Here is a 24,594-nt window from a genome sequence, read left to right on the forward strand (position 1 = left end):
CCTCCGAGGAGTTGTTAAGCTGAACATGTGTTGTAGTTCTACTTTTGTATGTTAATTGATACACTCTTTAATTTTACTTTTGCATATTATTTGAATTTGTTTCAGTGCAAAATAGATTCTAAAGAACCCCTCTAAACAATTGCTGCTTGCCAGCAGGTCTCAAACAAGCAAAACCTCCTTCCAAGGAAATGCTGATGAAATTCTGCCTTCCTTCTGAATCAATGATGCAATGCAAAAATCCCACATTTAAGAACAGAGAGAGGAGGGGGTGGGGGGGAACTTCCATTAATATAAATGCCTAATTTCCACTGACATTTACAGGGGTTATGATAGCTTCATGGAAGCGAAATACAACCCAAAGGATTATACTTAGAATATCCATACAACCTCACCTGATGTTTTCTCATACTTAAACATTCATAAAAGGCAGTTTTCTTAATACTAAAAATGAGCTCAGGGGAAGGAAAGAAATGAGTCAAAGATTTGCTTTCAAAGTTATTTCTTCAGACTGGCTTATAATGTTAAAAGGAATGGCATATTAGAATACACAGGATTAATTGTCCTGTGTAAACTAGTATCTTACAGTATGACCTGCCAGCCTTCCTTTTTCCCAGATATTTTAAACAAACTTGGAATTTGTAGAACATAAATATAGGGTTCTACATTCTGTTAGTTGCAACCTTAACAAAAAAGGTAAAATTAAGCATTTTGAGAGCCACCATTCCTATAAGATAGTCTCAGACTGAAGCACATACTGTCAGGTCTATGGTACAGTGTAGGATGAATGCCAAGCTGGAATACAAAGCCAGTTTTTTGAGGACAGCTAAAGCTGGTGCCTGACCATGATTCACCTTTGCTAAAACTCCTCAAAACCATAATGCATACACACTTGTGATGGAGTCACAGCTGGTAGTGGGCCACGCTCTGGATGACAGAGTGATTTAATCTGAATAAGGGAATAGGGGAGAAAATTGCTTTAAAAAGAACACAAGAAGCAAGATTTCCAACTCAGCTTTCCTATCAAACTTGCAGCAATATCAAACATGTAAAAGGATGGATGAAGCTTCCCTCAGAACATGTCCTTCACTGCCCTAATGGATCCTGTGCACTCTGCAGGGAGCAGTGGTAGAGACAAGCCCTAGCCAATAGGGCTGCCTTCCAGCAGACCTAGCAAAGGCTCTGATTCACTCTGACAAGTACTAAAATAAAAACAGGGAAAGAACAAGCTCTTCAATTAACAGTTATTTCCTTCCCCCCTCTGCTGTATCTTCCTCTTGTATTGTTGTATTCAAGCTCTCAGACAACGGAGATGGGGAAGTTGTCCCCAGTGCTAGTCCTTACCCTTAGTTTTCTGCTTTAATTTCATTCGAAGGTTCAGTGGAAATCAAAGTCAGTGGAGCTTGAAGGAGAGGAGGTTAAACCAGAAAATATTTTGAAATCTATGAAACAAGACCTTGCCTGGGTACCAAATTGTGTTATCAGCCTCACATACCAAGTCCTCTGCGAAGCCGGCTGAACTGCTGCTTGCTTTATTCTAGCTTAAGATCTACAATATAGTCCAATGTTTTGACTCCCAGTAAGACAGATGCTAGAGAGGCGCTCTTAAAACACTCTCTATATGTACTAGATGCAGTAAATTAAAGGAAAGAACAATTGGTTGAGCAATTATTGAACTCAATTTGTGTCTGGAAGCAGATTTTCCAATAAGCCAGGGGGTTTGCCTTGCTTCTTTGCACTGAGCCACAGTAAATCTGAACCTGGGAGCAGATCTGTTGTGGTAGGTTAGGCTGGGCTTCAGCCTAAGAGTGAAGAACTTGGGTCTTCTTGGTGCTCATTGATGAGCTACAGTGTTTGCAGATGCAATTAGACTTTACTCAGTGACAGCCCATTGGCAACCAGCTTAGTCCTATAAATCTGACTTAAGTCTTTAGCTCCATGTACCATTTTCAGGTCTTGTTCTCTCTCAGATGAAAGAGAAGCTTGAATCATTTCCAGCACCCATATTATTAACATAACTGTTTTTTCCTCAACCATTTTTCCTTGATCTCCTTTTTCCTTTTACTCTATTAGCAAAAATATCATGTCTGGACAGACTCAGATTTGCAGCATCTCAAAACTGCCGTAAAGCACAACATGAGTGAAGATCTCATGCACTGCAGGATCACCTTTTCTCTGTATCAATATTGAATTATCACAGTAAAAAGACTCCTGCCATTCAGCAGTCACAGTGGCTAGAGCTGAGGGGAGAAAAAGGGATGGCAAAGCAAACAAGAGTGGAAACTCCTCTAGAGCTGTGCTTAACAAACAGACTTCCTTCCTTTTAGGAGTCAGCTGATCCAGTAGATTATTTCCTTTGCTCTTCAGCTCCAAGATGGATAGGCAAGCTTTAACTAGGTCACAAATGCGATGCCTGGAAAATAAAACTGCTTTCTAAGGAATATTTTCTCCTCAGCAAATAATTGGCTATTTCTTTGCCAATGAACCTAAAGAGGCCAAGCAGCAGCAGCGCAGGTTGATCAGTCATTTTGACTAGGTAAGGAATGGAAAACTAGCTTAGTTTCTTTTCTTTTTAATTACACTTTTCCCTAAATCCATTTTTAAGTGACCATTGGAGACATCCCAAGTAATCCTTTTCATCCAGCTGAACTTCAAATCAGACACATACTTCCTCTTTAAGAGACTTACACGGCAGCAGTAAGAGTGCTCCTCTGAGGTGTCTAGGCAAGGATTTTTGCCAGCATCATTAGGTCCTCCAGAGCACATGATCATTTTCACTCTCCTATTATGCTTTTCTTATTAGCAATACAGGAAGAGTACTGACTTTCTCCAGGTGTTCATACATAAAGAGAGCAAGAAAATTTTATCAGGCAGAGAGGTAGCTCCAAGTGTAGGGAGGTAAGAGTTTATCTCTCCCTAGGTAACATTTTCAGTGTTGGTTTTCACTCCATTTATTCACGTAAAACAGATAACCTGCCACAATTTCTGCTATTTGATAAACACTTTCTTTAATAACACATTCCATGATCATATTAAGAAAAGCACAGACAATACATCACAAATCAGTTCTTCCCCATGGATGCCACAAATACCCAAATAAAGCCATTATTGTCTAACCTGTCATTAACTTCCCAGATATCTCCAGACAAAACTACTGAAATTGTCTAGTTTCCACTGCAAACTTCTCAGCAATGAGGACTGATGAATATGATGATGTGAAGCAAGATGAAAGCCTTTTTGCTTTTGCTCAACCCCATATGATACAGCCCAACATGGTGATGCAACACAAGCTGCAAGCACTGGAGCTTAGCCCTGAACCACACTCATCTTTGATGGATCTGAATGTGCTGCTACTTGCTTGAATCCCACCTCTAACTTCTAACCATGCTGGGTTGCAGGACACTTACAGCTGGATGGGGCAGCAAGGAGAAGCCTTCCCATTAATTCTGAATGATGCATTTCTATCTTCAACTATGAATAAAACAGATCAATGACACCAGCAAGTTTTATTGGGCCTCTTGTGCAATGAATTGGTAGTGAGACAGCCAGGGAGATGGAGTCGACATGCAGATGAGATTTGTAAGTGAGGACATATTGATTATTTCCATCTCAGTTCAGGCAGTAATTCCACACAACGCCTCTTTCCCTGTTTCAGCTCATTATTTATGCCATAAAGACACTATCTCAATGATAATAACAGGCTTCATTTACAAGGCAGAGCATAAAGCATCGATGCTTAAGACTTCAGGAAGTGGGTTAAAGGAAGGGAGAGAGATTTAACAAGTCCTGGATATGCACAAAACTGCTGAGGCTTGATCTTGTGGCTTTTTATGCCCTCAGAAAGGAAGATTGAGAGCAGGTGTTAGATTACCAGGCTTTTTATTAATAACTCAAGGCTTGTATGAGGGCTGATTGATAGCACAGTCAGCACTTTCCCAGTGAATAAAGCTCTCCTCACTTTGCACCATCAGTAGTCTGTCTCTTCTCAAAGAGAAAACACCAGGCATGCTTATGCTCTCTCACAAGCAAACCCAGTGCCAAAAGGAGAATTCCCAGTAGACACTTCACTGGAGAGTGATCCCATATGATCTCTGCAACATGGGTTTACGGCTCTGGTTTATCCTCAGAGGTTTTGTTCATTAGAACCACCACCAGTGAGCTGCTAATCAGAATGACTTCTCCAGCAGCCTCATCCTCCAGACGATCCTAGGAAATTCCTCTAGCAGGATGTGTCCATTGTAACACCTATGCTTCAGTTTATAGAGAACATCACTCTCTGCTTCCACATATGGAAAAAGACATTTTAGGAGACACAAGTACTTATTCTAATTGTTTTAGCACATCTGTCCTTTGCAGCTGTGTTAACACTGCAATAACATCAACCTCAACCTACTTCCCAAATAGCCAAAGGGCAGCTATGGTTAACAGCCTGTAGGAAAAGTCTCATGCCTTCAGTTCTCTCCCTTAATTGCTAGGAAATGGTTCTTGAGCATTGAAACACGTCTGACACATCTATGTTTAAATCTCTATAGATCTATCATGTGCAGAAAAAGCATAAAGCTGGGGACTCAGCCAGATAACCCCAAAGCCTTTGTTAAGCTGTAGTTAAAGTTGTGCATATGTCAGACAAGTCAAGAGAAAAGAAACAGCAGAAAATCCTCTTAAGGCAGCAAGAAATTGTTCCCCAAAGCAAGATCTATTAAAACACAGAAAGAAAGTTAAGATGTCCTAAACACTCCTCAACCACTGCCATCTCCACACCCAGGCAAGACATTTTATTCATGCTGTGCAGAAGTTCTAGTGCTCTTTAGAGCATGGGAGTCTGCTTCCATCTCTGCTGCTTCAGTTATGAGCCTTTAAGTGCTTAATGAAGCTAGGTAAGAGTAACAGGGCTAAAATATTTATAGATACAGGACTAACCTGAATGCACATGAGTGATTAGAACAATACTAGAAGACATTATTTGCAGAAAGTCATTGCCCAAGTTCTCCCATATTCCAAGGCAAAGCATAATATCTAGCAGCATCAGCACATTAGTGAACTGTATATGTATGTATTCAAACACTTAATGGATTTATGTTTCTGATAGGACTTTATGAAGTCTTCTTCCAAGATACACAAAGGGATGCTCTTTTAACCTGGCTGTTTTTAATTAGGAGAGCCGAGGCAGTCCCTAGATGCTTTAGGAACTCTAAGTTGTCCTTGCATATGACTTTAGGAGTGAGATTCTGCTCAGATGTTCTTGAAACCTTACTGACCTCAGCAGTCCCAGCACAACAGAGGAAACTGCAGCAGGGAAGGAAGACTTCTTAAAAGCATGGGAGAAAAGCATCGCCTAACATAGCTGCTGATCTGCTGAGGGCACACAGACAGCAGGGACCAGCCACAGCTAAAGTGAAAAGGATGGTTTTCTCACTTCTCAGACATGAATGACAACCCTGGTAATGAAGTAAAGATAAAAGCTGTCCCAGAACTTGTCTAGGAACCAGAGATGAGTTCAATCTCAAGCATCTAAGAGGCAAATCTCATGTTTCCCCAAAGTCAGGAAAATAGGTAGAAATGTATTATTGATGAAGCCACAGAGAAACCGCAGCAGGTTATAGATGCAGGTGGTCTTGTTTAAAACCTTTGTGAAGGTCAGGGATGTGAGGAAGGAAATTGAGAAATGCTAGGTTTTATTGTGCCTGTCATAGTCACCTGGGGACACAACCTTGCCTCTGAGTCCACAAAGTTAATAGGAAACAACATCTTTGCCCTTCCAAGTGTCTAAAACGTCTCAGGTCAGGAAGGCTCTTCCCTACATGTCACCAAACATACTGCTAGGCAGGATGGCATAATTATTCAGCTTCTGTGCATATTTAAATGTGAAACCTGTGTGCATGTTATTACAGCACATCAGCTGGAAATCTGCCATCCACAAAGGCCAGGCACAGATACGAGCTGAATTACGACAGTAGGAGCAACAGAAAAGAGCTCATCCCTGTCAGCGTCTCCACTTACTGCAGGCTTATGCAAATTGACCAAATAAAAGCCAGCAGTACTGACCCCAGTCACAGAATAAATCCATCTTCTATAAGGAAGGAGGGGGAGGCAAGGGAAGGATCTGGACTAGTAAGGTGTGCAGTTCATAGGGAAGAATATATAGTGCAGCATGCCTTGAGAATCCTTCCTCTGACCACATCAAGATTTATGATTCATTAAACTTCCCAATCTGCATCATAGAATCATGTTTAGCTTTTGTGAACTCTGCAATCGGTGTCAAGAGGCAAAACATCACCGAAGAAAGGCACAGTCAGGAGAAAGGATAAAGATTTTACAGCTCTGCCAACAGATATCCCCTTCTCCAAGGGAAGGGCCAGGAGAGATGAGACTCTCTAAAGGGAAATAAGTGGGAAATGGAAGCAAAAAATGTGACTATTTACCCTTCTGAGCCATCATTACCCACTAGACCACACTGCTTCTGCCAAGATGTCCCAGTTCACTGCTCACCCACAGATGCAGGGGCACAACTTGAGGAATCAAAGATGATGTTCAAAAAGGCTCCAGGGGTGAAAAGTGGTAATTCTGATTTTGATGTGGTTTGTGACATCTTTGCTACCTTTCAGCAGTTGCCAAGGTGCAACTTCTCCAGTAATTACTGGAGTCTTTTTGATTAGGCTAAATATAACAGCTTGTCAAGGACACACAGGCCTTGGGACGGGTGGTTCTGCGTGCTGCTGTATACACTTGATTATGATTAATACACACCTACTAAATACATGAGCGATACAAGGACAAGCAAAGGGTGGTCTGTGGCTTCCTCTGTTCCATACCATAACAGTTGCCTCCTGCTCCAAGAAACAAAGTTGTATTGTTTTCCCGCATTTTTAAAAGCTCACACTGTAGCTCCTACTCTGCCTTCCCTTTGGAAACCACAACTGTGAGCCAGTCATATACAAGAGCTAAAGGAACGAAATTATTGGAATAATAGGACTTAATTAATATTAATTTAACGTTGGAATAAGTGGAATTAATGAAATAACCAAATCATTGAATTCAAGCTAAATACCCACTTTGCAAATCAGTTAGCCAAACCAGTGCTGCTCAATTCATAAAAGGATTCCATGGAGTGACAGCTAACACAGTACTTGCAGTCTGCTTTGTTGTTACCCACTGCCGCATCCAGCATCAATTAGACAAGCACAAGGCAGCACATTAGCTGCAACAGTGCTCCTTTTATTCCAGTTCTCACATGTCTGCAATCACAGCACACCACCACAAACCTCTGGGTGTACATCAGTTCTGCAGCAGTCCCAATGGATTCAGACAGTTTAGGCTTACTATAGTTAACCTGTGTGCAATCATCTTCATTTCCACACTATATGAGACAAGACACAGAGGTCACTCAGCCCTGGGCTCTGGTTTCCTGTGTTTTAAGTAACAGATCATAGAATGGTTTGGGTTGGAAAGGACTTTAAGATCATCAACCCCCCATCACACGCAGAGAATTAACATCTGCCAATGGCAGATGAGTAGCTTCTTCACTGTTGCATAACAACTGCCTTGCATAAAGCTTCACAAGTGCATCAGAAGTATTTCTACCCTCACTCAATACACTGCATGTGGTCACGCTATTTAAAATGAAGGTCCCATGCACATAGGCTGCTTCTTTACATAAAGATGGGGATTTTAAGTCCTAGCTTACAACCTTCTTGCACACAAGCCTCCAATGTGTCCCTGGGGTTAACAATCCTCCAAAAGGCTTGGGCTCATACGCAACAACTCAGAGCATTTTGGTTGTTGCCAGTAAACTTTTACTCCCCCGTCATCACAGACTCCCTCAGCACTTCTTCTGCATTAAATACTCATATCTAAACTGCTACTCAGCCTGGTCCTTATCACCACAGAGGCAAAGGAAGCCTCCTATCTGCTGCCTGCTGGGCTTCATGTATCTCCTCTCCTGAAAGCAGAGCAAGCTTTTCACCTTATTTCTATGCAGCACTGTCAAAGGGACTTCTGCTCAGAATGACAAACCAGGCCACAAATCACTTGGGAATCTTCTACACTCAATTTGCTCCAGCTCTGCCTGGCAAACAAGAGACAGGGGGCATATATACATTACTACTGATTAGTCCGTGTCTCCAGTATCAGCAGCCGTGCACGCAGGCTGACCGTAACTTTAAATATTGATAACCAAACTCATCTATCATAGGCCTGGGAGAGTGACAGTTTCAGTGCATAACAGTAAAGGCTTTCTACAATAATCAAATACTCAATAATTCATGAAAATATATCCCCCCCCAATCAAATTGGAAGCTATTTTGTGTAATCTATTATTTAAAATTCAATATTTTAATGCACACAACTTCTGCTCCCACCACAGAGGACCATTTCCAAATGTGATTATGTGCGGACTCTATTTAAAAGTGACAATTTTGCTTTTCATTTGTTTAACAGCTTAAATGGAAGAGCTCAACTGGAACTAAGTCGTCTGACAATGAAACCAAAGCCGACATAAGCAACTTTGCAAACTTCATGACAACTCAAAAGACGTCTGAACCTTCCTCATTGGTAACACAGATGAATTTCCCACTCTGATGCTCACCTTTGCAAGGTTTTCAATGCCTAGTGAAAGGAAATATTCTGTGCAACTGACACTTTCATAGCTCTGCTAGTCTGTCACCCTGCACTGCTGCAAATGAAAGCTATTTACTTTCATACCAGGGACTCTTGCATAGAAAACAACTTCAACTTTGCATCTGTTTATTCCTGTTGGAAAAGCCATTTGTGTAAGGGAAGGTTGCCTGGTGTAAAGTGCCAAGAGAAGAGGTTTTTGCCCTTGTGAACAGAGTGCACTGGAGCATAAAATACAATCAAGACTGGTGACAAAATCCATCCCAGGCAGACGTCACTCCTCAGCAGCAGCGGGTGAAATGGCACCGAGTGATTGAGGGGACCAATCTTACAGTGATCACAGAGGGAAGCTTGGCAATGAGGAGCCTGGGCAGCCGTGGCTGCAGAGAGCTGACCAGCTTTGAAGGGTAAAATGGTTTTGTGAGGAAGAAAACCTCAGCCTGTTTATGAAGTGTTCACTAGTAGAGTCTGCAAGAGTTTGGTGTCAAACAGTTGCCAACTCTTCAGTCAGTTCAAATGCCAGCCTTTTCCTGTACATCTACTGCAGATTAAATCTTATTTAGTTCCCTCAAGCAGTGGGTTTTAATAAAAGCAAAGTTGAGGGAACAAACACTCAACTCTCGTTGTTACTCTAAAGGCAAAAGATGCTATCATGAATTTTCTTTTCCCATCTGTAGCTTTTCATTGACCAATTTCAACTCATTTGGCCACCTTTGATACCTTTTGCCTATTTTATTGCTTTTACTCCACAGTCCCAAATCAGAGCATCGTCAAGTCTTCGTGCTCCACAGCTGCCATAGGGCAGCAGAGCAGGGCTGTGCCTCCCACAAGGGACAGAACAGAAGCAAACTTGGCACAGTTTTCACAATGCTGCTTGGGAAAAGAGGCTGAATCCATGGGGGAAAGCTGGTGCCCATGAGGACATAACCTGCTAGTGCAGATGATAAGTCTTGGTTCAGGATGTGGTCCCATCCTTTAATTTTTAAAGAGAATTGAAGTTAATGTGTATTGATATCTCAAATAAGGGCACTGCTGATGCACAGCACAAAGTCAGACTGATGTCCTAGGACCAGTTCTGCCAGATATTGCAGAAGTTTGAAGTATTTGCACTAAAGATGCTTGTTTCTACTTCCCTCTAGTTAACAGGCTTTTGTATACCTCATGTGTCATTAGAGAACATGGAATATATATAATATATATGTAAATATACACATGTGTATATATGCATGTGTATACATATATATATACACACATATATAAAATGCTCTGGCTTTGCCTTTTGTTTCTGTTCACCCCTACCCTCACTGGAGGGTATCACAGATGCCTGATAGTTTGCCACCAAGATGCTGGTATCTTGTTAATGCCCTGCAGCAAATGGAGAAGGCATAGAGGGGTCATAGCTCTCACTTAAAGGACTATTTTCAGAGCAGCTAAAGAAGCTTAATATATTAAGCTGAAAGATTAAGAGGTGATGTCATGACAGTGAATGAAGGTTCTTAAGAGGAAAATACCAGGTATGAAAGAACTTCTGTGGCAGAGAAAGGCAAAATAGAAACAGTGACTTGAAGTTTTAAAGATGATGTGAATCACCACCTCTTTCAGAAAAAAGATGAGCTATTCGGTACTCTGATCTCCCTGTGGATGCTTTGACAGCAGCAGAGACTTAATAGGAGGGAAAGGCAGAGGAGAAGTATCAGGAAAACACACTCCTGTGAAATGATATGACAAGTTTGAGTCATATTTTGGAGGTTAGAGTGGTTCACAAACATGCAGGAGGTGTGGTTTTTATATCAATGAACCTCCAGATTTCCCATGCTCTGAACAACAGCTTTTTCAGATGCACTACTATCTGAATTTCACACATCATGCTTTATTAATGACTTGAAGTACAGCAGCAAACCCATACCTCAAGTGCCACAACTGCAAGCACCAGGACTTTGCAGAGGCATGCATATAGTTAGAAACAGGAAAATGAGTGACTCCCACAGAGTTCCTAAAACCTAGGAAATAGAAATAGATAAATACAGAAAATTAATTCAGAATCTTGATCTCTATAGCAAAATCTACAGATCATAGATGTAAAGAAAGGGCCGTAGACATGGCAACATGGTTCCAAGACTCCTGTCCCCAGACAACCTAAAACAACGTGGGATGAGACGGTTGATCTGGGTACCAATATCACCCTGGATGATGCAGTCGGTGTGCCTCTGACCACAGATACTCCCAGACCTGAAACAGGCTTTTCTTGTTAAAAACAATCTGCAGCAAAGTCACCATGAGAGATGCCAGAATTCTTCAGCGCGATATGGCACTTGTATATATGCAGGCATTCACACATGGCTGCATCTCACTTCGAAATGTCTCTCAAGAGTTGTATATTAAACAGAAGAAGGATTTTTCCAGGAACTAACACAGTTGGCAGCCTTTTGTCTCTATTTTTTAAAGTAATTTATGAAAGAAGAAAAGTAGCAGAGTCAATTTAGAAAAGGCTGCAGTCTGGACTTTGATAGATGAACAGATCTACTAACAAAACCTCTCACTTCTCACTGAGCACTCCATTTTCTTATCTGCTAATCCTGGTGAGGAAAGAATAAGGAAAGCAGGCAGTGGAATAGAGGAAAGACCTAGGTAATGTTTAAACCAGTGAATACGCAACTAAGAGATCCAACCAGATAATCAGCTAAGCATTTCCTCTTGCATTTTGCTCCCTTTCAGGAAGGGCTGACTAAGATGACAGTGATTCACAGTACAACCTCTTGAAAAAGCCCTATGTAATTCCTTGGGGAACAGCCTTACAGCTCTGCAGGAGTGGTCCCTCTTTGACAATCTAGGCCATTGTACTGGGGAGTAATAACAGCTCCAGCAATACTATCAAAAAGATGATAGCACTTTTCCCAGCTGGTTACCTAGACCTACTCTCAGGCAACATACAGGTTTGCTTCTGAGGGTGTTACTTGAGTTGGGTTACATCTGTGTTGCACCCTGATGAAAAGATCTCCATCATGAGCACATTAAGCTAGAACTTGAAAGAATCAGAATTAGGAAATTAACTTGGGAAAATGCCCTTTTGTTTCCAGAAACACAGAGGAAGGCTAGGCACTTCCGTGCAAATTGTGGAATATTTCAGATGCGGATTGGCATTTCTGTGATGGGCTGACACATCCTGGGACATAAGGAAAAGGTAACAGTCCTTTCAGAGTTCCATATTCATCCACTACTCTGGAATTGATGCTCACAGTCCCAGCTCTGTCAGCAGTTCTTGCCTTTCTGCATCCTCAGTGGAGCTCCTACCCATCACATAACTGCATCTTCTCTTCACACTGAACTCTTGCAGTATTTTTATACACACTTCTCATTTCTAAGTTTAAAATGAAAAGTAACTTCCAAGCCCCAGCATTTTTTGTTCAATGAATTTCTCAGTTTGTGACAAGTGCTATAGGAAGCAGCAACAATCTTGTGCTTCATCTGTTCCTGTCCTTCAAACACAGCCATCCTCTCCTAAACTGCAATGTGTAAGCTATTAGTCTTTAATACAGAAAAAACCCTGTAGAATCTTGAAAGGAAACAGAAACTAAGTGGAAGAGAATAATTACATTCTCCTGGCTTCAAGAAGGTTTGCAAGTTCTGCTGGAGTTCCTCAAGCATTATTAGCACCAGACATAACAAGCAAAACAAATGCGTATTAACTGGAAAAAGAGTCTGCTGGATAAGGGCCTCATGTATTTCTGTAGCAGAACTGTGGATGTTTTCTTGCCCAATAAATCCATTCTATCCCCATATTAAGACAGAAGAATCTTATCCAAGATTGGGTTAAAGCAATTTTAGGCAAAAAAAAAAAAAAAATAAAGGAGTTTCTTGGGCAAAACATGCAATGCAAGTGAAAAACTGAGATTGAAAGAAATCAGTCACTCAACTATCAAGCGAGCACAGTTTGGCTCCTGCTGCCAATGTAACTCTGCTTCCTAAGTTCAGACCTGCAGATCCCATCACCCATCATTTCCTAAAGTCCCAGCTCCTGATGACACAAGAATCACCTGTCAAATATAATTTCACCCCCTTCTTAGGGAGGAAAAAGAGCTTTCAAAAAGCCATCATTAAAAGACTCAAAAAGGAAAGCTAGTTTATAAAATGAGCAATTTTTTGCCTGCCCTAAAATGTTGCCTCCCTCCAGCTCTGAATGGCAGAAACAAATGGATGCCCAGAGCTGGTGCACTGCTGCATCACAGCATCCACACAGTCCTTGCTCTTCCCCAAATCCTACCTGAGCTCTAGGTTCTGCAGCACAGCTTTCCCTCTCCCTTGCTCTGCACTGCATCATTACTCGAAGCTCCCTGCACTCCCTCCCCTGTCTCTGCACAACTCCTCTGCACTGCAGCAGTACCCAAACCCCCCTCTTTCCCAGCTCTTTTCCCACACTGCAGCCATCAGGAGCATTACAGCCTGCATTGCTCTGCTGCCTGGCTGCTTAGCTGCAGCAGCTCAATAGCTTCCCTGCTTTCCCACATCCCTGCTCAAGGGTTCAGCTGTTTTACTGCAACATTGCAGAAATCCTCTAGCTCTGCCACCTCCCTCCTGTTCTCTGTGGCCCAGCCCAGCTCTGGAGCATCAAAACCTCCCTTCTTCTCTGCTCTTTCCATTCAATACCAGGCTGCAACATTGCTGGAGCATCCCCCAGCTTTTTATTACCATCTTTTATATTCTTTAGTCCATACATGTGGTGCTATAAGGATTCCCTTCCTACCCCAATATGCTGCTCATCCTCACAGCCAGATCCTGCTTTGCAGTCCCATAATGAAGCTTATCCCTCTCACCAGCACTTAAACACAGCTTTACCATTTCTATGTTTGTGCAGAAGTCTACTATCACTGCTCAGGGAGAGTATCAGGACACACTTGGCAAGTACAGATTGTTTAGAGTCAGCCTGGATTTACTAAAGGGAGGTCATGCCTAACAAACTTGATTAATTCCTTTGAGGAGGTGACAATGACAAGGGACAGGGTGAAGGAGTAAAGCATAATTCAATCTGACTTCAAGAGCCTTTTGATACAGTAGCACATAAAAAGCTAATTTATAAGGTTAATATGTACGATATTGATAGCAGAATGCTCAGCCAAGTAAACATCTTTTAATTGCCCTGCAAAGAAAGCAGGAAGCAAAGAAGGTGGCTGAGCACAGGAAAGGGAAAAGAAGTTACCACAGGAACTTTGGGTATTTGTGCTCTCACATCCCAGTCTTGAAGGCATTCTTCTTCCAGTACCTTCTAAGAGGCTGTACATGATTCAATGGAGAAGCTACTCAAGTTGGTGAACAAACTACAGGCTACACATAGTGAAAGGCCAAAGTAATGTCCTTGTTGTGTCTCTAAAGGAGTTTATACATAATATATACATATAATACAGTTTATATGCTTTATACTTAACAGTGCTTAGTACAAGATACAATGTGAGATGCACTGGTGGTGCTACAAGCACAGAAGGCTAGCCAGATACTCAGAGGACATTAAATAGAAAGCCAAGAAGAAAGAAGCAGAAAGAGTCAGAAGGGAGAACACAGCTTTAGATCAAGGCAGTCTTACCTTTTTTGCTGCTCCAAAGGAGAAAGGTTGCTGCTGCCATCAGCTGTCTTGCTCCAAGTGTTATCAGAAGTTGATGATCACAACAGCAGAGCAGTTTACTTGTCTTCACCTGCAGTCTTCTTGCACATTAAAAGATCTTTTGACAGAATAAGATTACCCTTCACGCTCAGAAACTACCAAAGAGAAAGGTACTTCTCCCTTTTGACATGGTTGAGTTAGAGACAGAAGCAGTTACAAGACCTCTGGAACGTCCTCACATGGAGCCCTGCACCATCACCCAGCTTCTTCACGAACTGGAGGCTACAACCTGGCCACTGCTTCCTGCTGCCAGCACAGTCTGTGCTTCCCTCTTTTTCCCAGGAAAAAAACAAACAAACCAGCACATCTGTTTTCAGTAAATGCTGTAAATTAGTTAATGTTTGTAAAGTGCTCTGATCATGTGAAGTGCTATATAATTACTACATATTATCAATATAATTTGGCTAGATTGTGCCACAGCCGCCTCCTCATTACAGTTTGGAGAGAGATTTCTTAAACATCAGCTCTTTGGGGCAGGGACATCATGTGCCATCCATCTCACAACACTCTGGACCTTTCTTGAAGAGCCCACAGCACTGAAGCACAACTCTGGACTCATGCACCTACCCACATTCCTACTGGAAGCAGACTGATAGATACCTCCTAAGGAAGAGGAGCTGCTCTTTGGGAAGCTCTTGTAGTCCACAATTTACCAACCCAAGGAAAACATAACAGATACTAGGAGTATCCTAGGTCCTAGGAAACACAGCAGCCTCTACTCATGGTGGCCTTAGAACAAAGACTAGAGAAGCACAGCTATTAACATACTTGTTTATTAAGGCACTAACATCTCTCTGCTTATCTTCATGTATCCCCTTAACTCTTCACTTAAACTAAAGAAAATAAGAGCAAACACAAGCTATTTTTTCCAGCTGCCTCTTCCATGTTCTTCCAGGTAACCCTAGATTTTCATGATCTTGAAAAAGCAAAGCCCATATACAGCGCTTTCCAGTTCCAAACCCAATCCTGATAGAAAAAAAAAGCTTTACTATAAGGCAAATTAACTTCACAATAAACAGACTAACTCTTCCTAAAGAGCATAGAAAACACTTTGAGAAGGTCTTAAGATGTACCACTTGTAGAAAACCCTAGAAGTAATAAAATGAACAAATAGTAAACATCAAGACCAGAAAGTCCAAGCAAAGAACACAGCTACTCCTTCTCCCTTCAATTCAAAGATCACACATGAGACTCTTCCCCAGTCTACCTGAATTTAAGAGGCTGATGATCAGATGAAGTGCTTGCTGGGAAAGGCTGCTCTAATAAAAGCATGACCAAGGAGCACCTGTGTTCCTTAGTGAGACCAGAAGATAGCTGGTGGTAGGCAAGGCTAGGTCTTTGCAATTGAGCATGATGGGGATAGTTGTATTTGCTAAAGATAGCTGGTTTCTTCTTTAGGCAGTTTATATAGGCTGTTGTTAGTATTTCCTAGTCAAAGTATCTATAACAGGATTTTAGGCAGGTTATTATTTGAAAAGTAGGTTACAAATTCTTGTAGTCCAAGGTATAAGTAATGCTATATAGAAATATAATGGTAAACTTGTTTTAGCTGTTATCTATAGTCTTTCTGATACCATTACCATGGTGTGAGGCTCGTCTTAAAGCACTCTAAGACATGCGGTTAGAAAAGAAGCTTTGTGTACTTTGGTATAGTGAACATTCAAGAATGAGCAAGAAAAGATTAACTTTGTTTAAAGGTGTTTTCTGGTTCTTTCTCACTCCTAGGACAAATGATCTATCTTGAGGGCAAAATTCCCCACAGGGCTGTCAAATTATTGAAGAACGAGAATGGGGAAAATATTTGGCCCGTGACAAGATGTATTTAAAATTGCTGAAGTGAGGAAAAGGAAAAAAAAAAGTTACTAAAATATCAATTCTTTTAAAAAGCAAAACCTATCAGACTATGAAAAAAGTGTGATTGGAAAGCTGGAAGACTTCTGGAATACATAAAATACTTTACAAAGCACTAAAAATGCTTTTACCCCTTCCTGAAGTCAGTGCTTCCTAGAAGTGGTACCTGAAAAGAATATTTCCTAATAGGTTCTGTATTTGTATCTAATAAGAAGCTATCCTACATGCAGACTCTCTTAAAGAGAGAAGAGATAATAGTTTACAGGTAAGCATGCACACTCATCTAATTCATCCAATGTTGCCTGGGAAACTATGCTCAGAAGGAAATGTCTGAACTAAGCTGTTAAAAATCATGGAGAAGCTTCCTTCTAATCTGTGCTTCACATGTTATAAATGTGTCTCTTAGGAGGCTGTTCTGAACTTTCAGTTTCTGAGAGCCTCCTCTCTGTGCTGTAATGCGATGAATGGGAAGCCTGGATCCAATCTCAATAGCAAAATGAAGTAAATTAGACCATATCTGGCTGTTCTGGTTAAATCTGCAGCTAAAACCAGACCAACATTAGAAGGTTCAACAAATGCAACTCTAACATGTAAGCACATCCTCAAATAAGCATGGGAGCATAGCAGTGTTTAGGAAGCACATGCCACACCTGGATGTTCTGTGCCTCTTTCTGGCATTGCCACAGATTCATTTGTGTTTCCTGGACCACTTCAGCTTCTGTCCCTGTGTGTCAGAGGTGCAAAATGAAGAAGGGCTGGTACCATCAAATCTTTCAGAGATAGTCTAGGAGGCTAAAATATCCTTGGCATGGGTGTGATTATAAAGCAATTGAGGGAAAAAAAATAGGTTTATAAAAGAGTGGACCAGATCATTTGCAAGTGCAAATATTTTTGGCTCTGCTGAAATCAATGGAGCAACGTGGATCTACAGCTCCTGGGGCTCTTGCTTACTCTGCAGACCTGGGCCAGAAGTTAAGGCACAAGAGTTGAAATACCTGACCTGAAAATCCTGAAGGAATAGGTTTCATAGTGAGCTCCTGCTTGTTAGGACTGTGACAGATGGAAAGATACCGTCTTGACCAGGCTTTACATGGCTGGAAGGAGTAGGATTAGATTCCTGTTTAAAATCCTGGGCAGAGGCAGGCTTGTTTGGTGTGCTCTGCATCAGACCCCTTGTCTCTTGAATGCTGTCCCACACTGGCTGTCAGCTGCTTAAGGTTGTTCCTCTTTCAAATACATCCTTTATTTCCCATCTTACAAAGTGAGAGGGATTGCTTTAAGAGCAAAGACAACAAGAAGTTCCAGATTATAAATACATCCTATTAGGGTTTCTTTTTCTTTCCTTCCAGACAAAAGCATTTCTGCTTCCAAGCTTCACAGACCTCCTGACCCTGATGATGTGGGTGGATGGCTTTGCACGTTCTGAATCATTTGCTTCCTTTTCAAGTGTTACTTTCTCCTGATTTCAATTACCCTTCCTTTGTAATTACACGGAGCGCTCCAGTGAATGGGAGTGCTCAGGAGTTGACAGACCGTCTAACAACAGGGCATGCTGGAGGCAAAATCTACATCCTTATCTACCTTGGGTGGCAGGAAAGGTATATGCTTAATAGCACAGGAGAAATTGTTCAAGGATATTCAGACCCAAGCACTTTGTAGTGGGTTCACTGCCCAGGCTTGCACCAGGCTGGGCTGTGTGTAATTGCTCTTGTCCCTGGGAGAGTTATAAACCATATGTACAAGGCTCACCTCCCTTCATCCCTGCTGAGTGATTGCTTCTGTGACAGCAGGAGTCAATGAAGCTTGATCTGATACCTATTTGAACTCAATGGGAGTCTTTTAAGTAAACTTGAAAGGGATTAGTTTAGCCCCCAAAAGGTGCGAGCAGCCTTGATGTGGGTAGGACAGGAAGGGAAGGTGAAGCAAGTGACCGCCTGGTACCTTATGGAAGAACTGCATTGTGACATCTGGGGCTGGAGATAAATCTGCACCAAATTGTTTTGTTCTGTGTGGTTTCTCAAGAAAAAGTAGACTATTTTGTTGTGGTTTTTCATCTTATTTCCAACTAAAATGCTTGAGTTTGTTTGGGAATCTCACAAAGTGGCACATCTTTGCAAAAGATTAAACTTTATTTAAGAGAGGCAGAGGCTTAACTTCTGTGTTACAAGTGAAGTTGCTACTGAATCCTAGAAAAAGGCTTCATTAGGCAGCTTCCCAAAAGTTAGTATTATGTCCCTGCCCATGGCAGCAGCTGAAACGATGCCCTTCGAGATCCCTTCCAACTCAAACCAGTCTGTGATTTCTGATGCTGTTCCTTCACTTCTGTCCCTGTAAAAACCAGTTCAATTGAATATCCTGTCCAAAGGGTGTGTTAATAATAATGCCTATTATTAGCACTTAGGGATATTAAAAAAGTATCTATTCAAAAGGTCCTAAACCTTATCCCAGAATAAAGGCAGAAGAGCTATGGCAGCAGTTACAGAAAAGGGACACTCAGTGAGGGCCTGCAGCTGACTGGTGTTTATTGTGGAAGAAGAGTGGGGTTTTTTTAGCCAATTAAGTACATATTTCAAATTGAATCTTAAATTGAAATTCTAGGAGGCATGTGGGTGGGCACAGGCTGGGGAGAGGCTGTCACAAAGCTTGCTTTAACAGCAGTTAAGTTCCTGCAATGAGTCATGAAGAAGGGGTCGTAATTGCTGCCATTGTATTGTGGGCCTTGGTACAGCCACCTGTTGGTTACAGGGGAACACAACATTATCACTTGCATTATTTTGGGTCTATATGAGAGAGATTAAGCTTCTGGATTGAGTGGCTGAGTGGTACCAGAGAATAACAACATAAAACTGTTTTTTTTCTCTTCATCTAAGAATTAAAGATGTAAGTAATAACTTGTGAGATAAAGTGATTTTTTTTTTTCCTTTTTACCACCTATGTGCACAACTTTCCACTCCATCTGCATTTACTTTGCTTCTGCTTGTTCTGTGCTCAGCCAGCAGGTAAAAGGAGAGGCACAGATGCTTGCTCTCTTCAAAGAGTCAAGGCTACTGCTTTGTTACTGGGGGCAGGGAAGCAAGAGGAAGGCAGTCTTCCCTTACATTTAATGGGGATCAGAAAGACATTAGTGCATACGAGCATGTCAGTGCTATTGCAGAGCAGATGAGTCTATCTAGTCAGCAATCACACTTACCTCCGCAGTGCTTTCAGCTGAAGTTACAAGGTACAGCCTCGCTGTAGCAGTTATGGTGACTCCCATCTCCTTTCACTCATCCACAGAAGCATCAGGTGCTGTGCCACTCAGCAGACTGCCTGCTGAAATACCCTTTTCTTTATAGCCTAAGACAGGCAGAAAGAGCAGGAGAGAAAAGGGAACAAAGCAACTGAGAAGTAAAACAGAATAACCAGGTAACAAGTTTGGGTTTGTTGCATTCCTCAGTGAAATAAGGAATGGTGATGAAGACTGTTCCACTCTGAAGTGGGTGAGATTCATTTTTATTTGACTTTTATTGAAGCTGCCTTAAGGGTGAAAAGATCAGCACAGTCTTAGACATCTGAACACAACAAAACAAGGGAGGAAGGGAAAACTACAGTTTCCCTATCCTCACAGTAAATGCCATAATGTGCTGTGTCTTTGACATGACCGACTATTTTTACTTAGGGACTGCTTGTATTTTTATTGATATTCTTACTTCTGGATGCAGCAACAGACGTAAGGGACTGCTTAAAATTTCCTTTGACTTTCCAAAGTGTTCCTGCCACCCAAAGGTGTTCACAGGAAGGAAATTACAACCTGGATGTCATGGTTCAGACCTCTAAAGGTGGCTGGCAGCTGCAGGAAGCAATGGCAGGTAATACCCAGGCCTCTTAGAAACGGCCCTTGAACTCAAGACCTTTCTGAAAACTAAAGGACTCCCTTTAATTCAATATAAACAGATTAGATACAAGCAAGTCTACCTCCATGTGCAAATTTGGAAGTAAAAGTCTGATTTATCTTAATGTGTTTCCATCTTTCTCCATTTTTTGTCACCTGAAGGTTCATTTACAGAGTGCTGCACCTGCAAAGGAATCAAATGATGTATCAGATGAGGGAAAGTAAACTACTGTAGTGATAAGACAAGGGGTAACGGGTTAAAACTTAAACAGGAGAAGTTTAGATTGGATATAAGGAGGAAATTCTTTCCTGTTGGGGTGGTGAGGCACTGGAATGGGTTGTCCAGGGAGTCTGTGAATACTCCATCCCTGGTGGTGTTCAGGGCCAGGTTGAGCAGAGCCTTGGGTGATATGGTTTAGTGTGAGGTGCCCCTGCCCATGGTAGGGGGGTTAGAACTTGATGATCTTAAGGTCCTTTCCAACCCTAACTATTCTACGATTGTATGATTCTCATGTTTCCCTTATTTTAGGAAATATCAAGTTATGGCGTGAGTGAAATCTCAGGTAGCACCAGCTCTGTAAATAATGGAGTTTAGCTCTCTATTGATGTGATGGGAAGGGAAAGTGACTTCCAGGATTTTCTGAGAGCAAAGGATCACTTCTCATTTGGGACTCACTTAGGGATAGGGCTGTTGCCTTAGGAAAGGGTCAGTGGTCTGCAAACCTTTGGCTCACTCATGGATTTCAGTAGAGCCCAGTTCTTCAGCTCCATTGCTGAATGAGTAGGACAAAAGCTTAACAGCAAAATCTGACACAGAGAAACTGCTGGCATAAAACCTTATTTCTTCTCTTATCATCTGTATCCAAGCAGAGGGTTCATTTTACAAGCACCAAATAATGAAAGCGTTTAGAGTTGTGCCTATACCTTGGTTTCTAGTAAAGACTCTCCCACCACACAGGTTTGTGCTTTCCTCAGAGCAGTTGGCTCTGCCCTGACTCGGTCCTACCCTGAGGAGTTTCCAGCTTCACCTGACCCTGGAAACAGAAAATAGGCTACAAGAAAGATGTGGTTGTTCTTCCTGGGCTGCCACTGATTCCTGCTGCTCAATTCTGCCCTTTTGTGCCTTTTCAGCCTCATTCTTTAGCTTTCTCTGCCTTTTTGCAGTTGTCATTCTTCAAAATCAAGGCAGGATTGAACTAAAACCTTGAGCTAACAGTGGAGTGCCAGCCTAGCATACGTTTTCCTCCCAATTAGACTGGATGAAAAGCTTAGTGAGAATATTCGCTGGGTCTGTATCTCTTGTATTTACACCACGAAATCTCTGTGCAGGTCTTCACCCCACGAATTGCCTTGGCTTCTGCTCACCTTTGCTCAAACATCAGAAGCTCATGAAATGCAAAGTCAGATAGCTTTGAAGGCTACACCAGGTGGAATATTTGTTCTTCAACTGGAAAAAAAGCTTCTTATAATCAGGGTTCAGATGCAGGTGTTTGCTAGATGATATTCTCTTTGCTGTGCACACTGTGTTCTCTGCTCCTAGGACCTGGGAGATCAGAAAGCTTGCTGACTGGACAACTCATAGAAAGCTGTTTAAAACAAATCAGAATTAAGGTAAAAAGCTGCTTTACTAAAAGCTTCTAAACTTATTCTATGGTACGGCATTACCAATAAAAGCAAAATAGAAAACAAAGACCAGCTTGGATGGGGCTTGGAGCAACCTGGTCTAGCGGAAGGTATCCCTGCCCAAGGCAGGGGATTGGAACTGGAAGAGCTTTAATGTCCTTTCCAACCCAAACCATTCTATAAAGAGCATCTTCATCACAGCGAAATTGCATTCCTTTCTGGAAAGGAAAACTTTCCCTACAAAATGGGTGCACCTATTTGCACACATTTGCATCTATTTGTAGAACATCCAGTATGTGTGCTAGGAGCATCTACTTGCTCCTTTGCCTTCCTGCCCTGAGGCTGGGTCTTCCAGAGCAATAGGAACAATTGGGTAGCAAATGTACCTCTTTACTGGCAAGTGTGCATTGCACCTGCACATATTCTCATGCAGAATCTGAGATAGACTAACATAATACAATAAAAATAACCCTGAGAGCTGCCAAAAGACTTTTTATTTTCATTTTGGAAGGCTTTGCCCCAGCAAATCAGTTCACCGTGTACCAAAGATAATTAGGGCATCTTATTTAAAACTTATGATCTAATTAGTGGTTTTAATGGTAGTTAATTACACAGAGAGCAACAAAGCAGTTCTATTTCCTACAAGGCTTCTTCTAAGTCAAGGTGCAGGTACTTATCTCGGGCCGTAAAGGAGAGTGGCTACTACACTTAACATCTAATTACACAAAATTGTCCACAGTAATTATGAGCAATGTGATTTTATTTATCTGGCTTAATTACTGGAGCTATGCACAGTCTCTGATCTGGCACGGTGACAGGGAGGACAGAGGGAAGACAAAGTGCTGTCCCCTGTGTGAACACTGTGGTGGAGCTGCAGACAGAGCCTGGTGACAGACCAGCAGTGCCCCTGAGGACTCATGAACACTCTGATCTCAGAGCCTCATCGAAGACATACATGTGCATGGTATGGACACAGGAGAGCACTTACAGAGCCCCACAAGATAGGTGAGATGAATGCCTCATACCATAAGGAGTCCACTGTTAACAGTGGGTATAAAAAGGAAAATGAATCTTTTTATTCAGTAGAATAGGTGCTACATCGCCACCACCAACACCTTAAATCTTTCCCAAACACCATCCACTGGTGCAGAAACTTTCAGGGTGCCTTGAAACAGCCAGCATCTTGTAAAAGACCACTTTTCACTCTCAGGGAGAAGCATAAGGAGTTCTTTGTCCAATTCTAGATTCTTCTTGCTCATCTCCATAGCTGTCAACATCTGCATGCATGTACATAAACACAGGTGAAACTTAAGCCTTAGAAGTGCCTGTCATAAAAATAATCTGCTCTATATCTGGATCAACCTCTATTATTTGCAGATCCCAATAGAATGAATAACTATAGTCTGTTAGTCCTTAAATCATTACAAATAGTAATAGGTCGCGGGGAGTATGAGTGAAACGTGGATTTTTTCTCTTATCCTTTTACATCATTGGACCATGTGGACATGTGTTAAAAATGTGGTAGTGCTGTCATCAGGAGAGACTAAAGTCCATTGGGCCCATTAAACTTCTTGGGACAATAAATACAACGCTTAAGCAGGAGTAGAATAGATTCTTCAGTTAATATCAGTGTTTTCTGTTGTTGCCCAGTCTCTATCCTCTCTTTAATTAATTATCCCCTGATGAGAGGAGTACCTTTGAGTTTTAAAGAGATAAATCATTTACATGCCAGAAAAATAGCTGGCCTTATGCCCACAGCCTTGCAAGGCAGCATTTTCAAATACTTCTACTTTAGACAATTGCAGGCAGCAACATGTATAGCTCTGCTGCTCAATTCATACCCCCAGGGCATTTCCATGTTCTAGAAAATCACTTCTTCAGTGGTTCACTAAGATTTGGAATGAGTAGTAAATACATTTTGACCTTATTTTTCCCCTGATAATTGCTCTATTTATGGAGAAGTCACTGATTGTCATGCTAATTTCTTCTGTTCAAGGATTAAACTGGCTCAATCAGAAAGAGAATGTGGTATATCCCATTAAAAAATGCTGGGAAAGGAAGCTGTCTCCTTTAAGAGTGGATTTGTTCTTTTCCCCTTTTTTTTGCAATGAGAGCTAGAAATAATACTCATTGGTAAAGAAAACAATAACTTTTGTTGGCAAGTTAGGTCATTCTCCTCTTTAGATATGAGTTAGCTGTATGTTATACCTTTGTTTTCTATAACGTATTTGAACATCTGCTTAGGGCAGAATAGTCTATTATAATAAGATGGTTTATTGTCTTCACATTACCTACCGAGATATCTGTAGCCAGATTTAAAACCAAACTGTAAGTCTGATTCTTCAGTATTCAGGACCAGAGTTCAGATCTGGGCTAGGGCAAAACCTTTTCTTCTTTCTTTAAGAGCTCCAACCACCAGTGTTACTTTATTTTCTTTGCTCCGTCCCTGAGCTCATACAGCCACAATCATTTTGAGATGCCTGAGCAAGGAGTTCTCAAAGCCCCTGACCTTGCTCAGCCCACAGAGCGCATTTGCAGTCTTTTCCTTTTAATCACGCAGCACCATGAGTGCACCCTGTACTTTGAGTCGCCTTTGCCCTCAGCACAATGAATCACATAGCAGGCCGGTGGCCACTGGCTGGGAGGTCCATCTGCGTCAGTGACAGCCTGGTGACCACAGCCTCTAGTTCCCATTGACACAGAAGCCTGGCCAGTTGTAAATCTGGGAGGTTTTGTTCCGAGAGCAACCAACTGACCCACAATGCGAAGAGTGATGGAGAGACCTTGATCTCACCAGGGTTAGTCGCCACCAGCATCGCTGAGAGGTTGCTCAGGCTTGAGTCACAGCAGGGTTTGTTGTTCAGTACCACAAGGTAATTAACAGTAAGCGAGTGAACATTCCCAACCTTTGCTCAGGATTGGGGCTGTTTATCATTGTGGCAGGCTGTTGGCAGAGTCAAGAAATCTAAATTTAACAGGTGACTGG

This window comes from Neopsephotus bourkii, unplaced genomic scaffold, assembly GCF_033783945.1.
Source record: "Neopsephotus bourkii isolate Nb327-2 ecotype Australia unplaced genomic scaffold, CSIRO-AGI_Nbou_v1 NB_659, whole genome shotgun sequence".
Lineage (NCBI taxonomy): Eukaryota > Metazoa > Chordata > Aves > Psittaciformes > Psittacidae > Neopsephotus > Neopsephotus bourkii.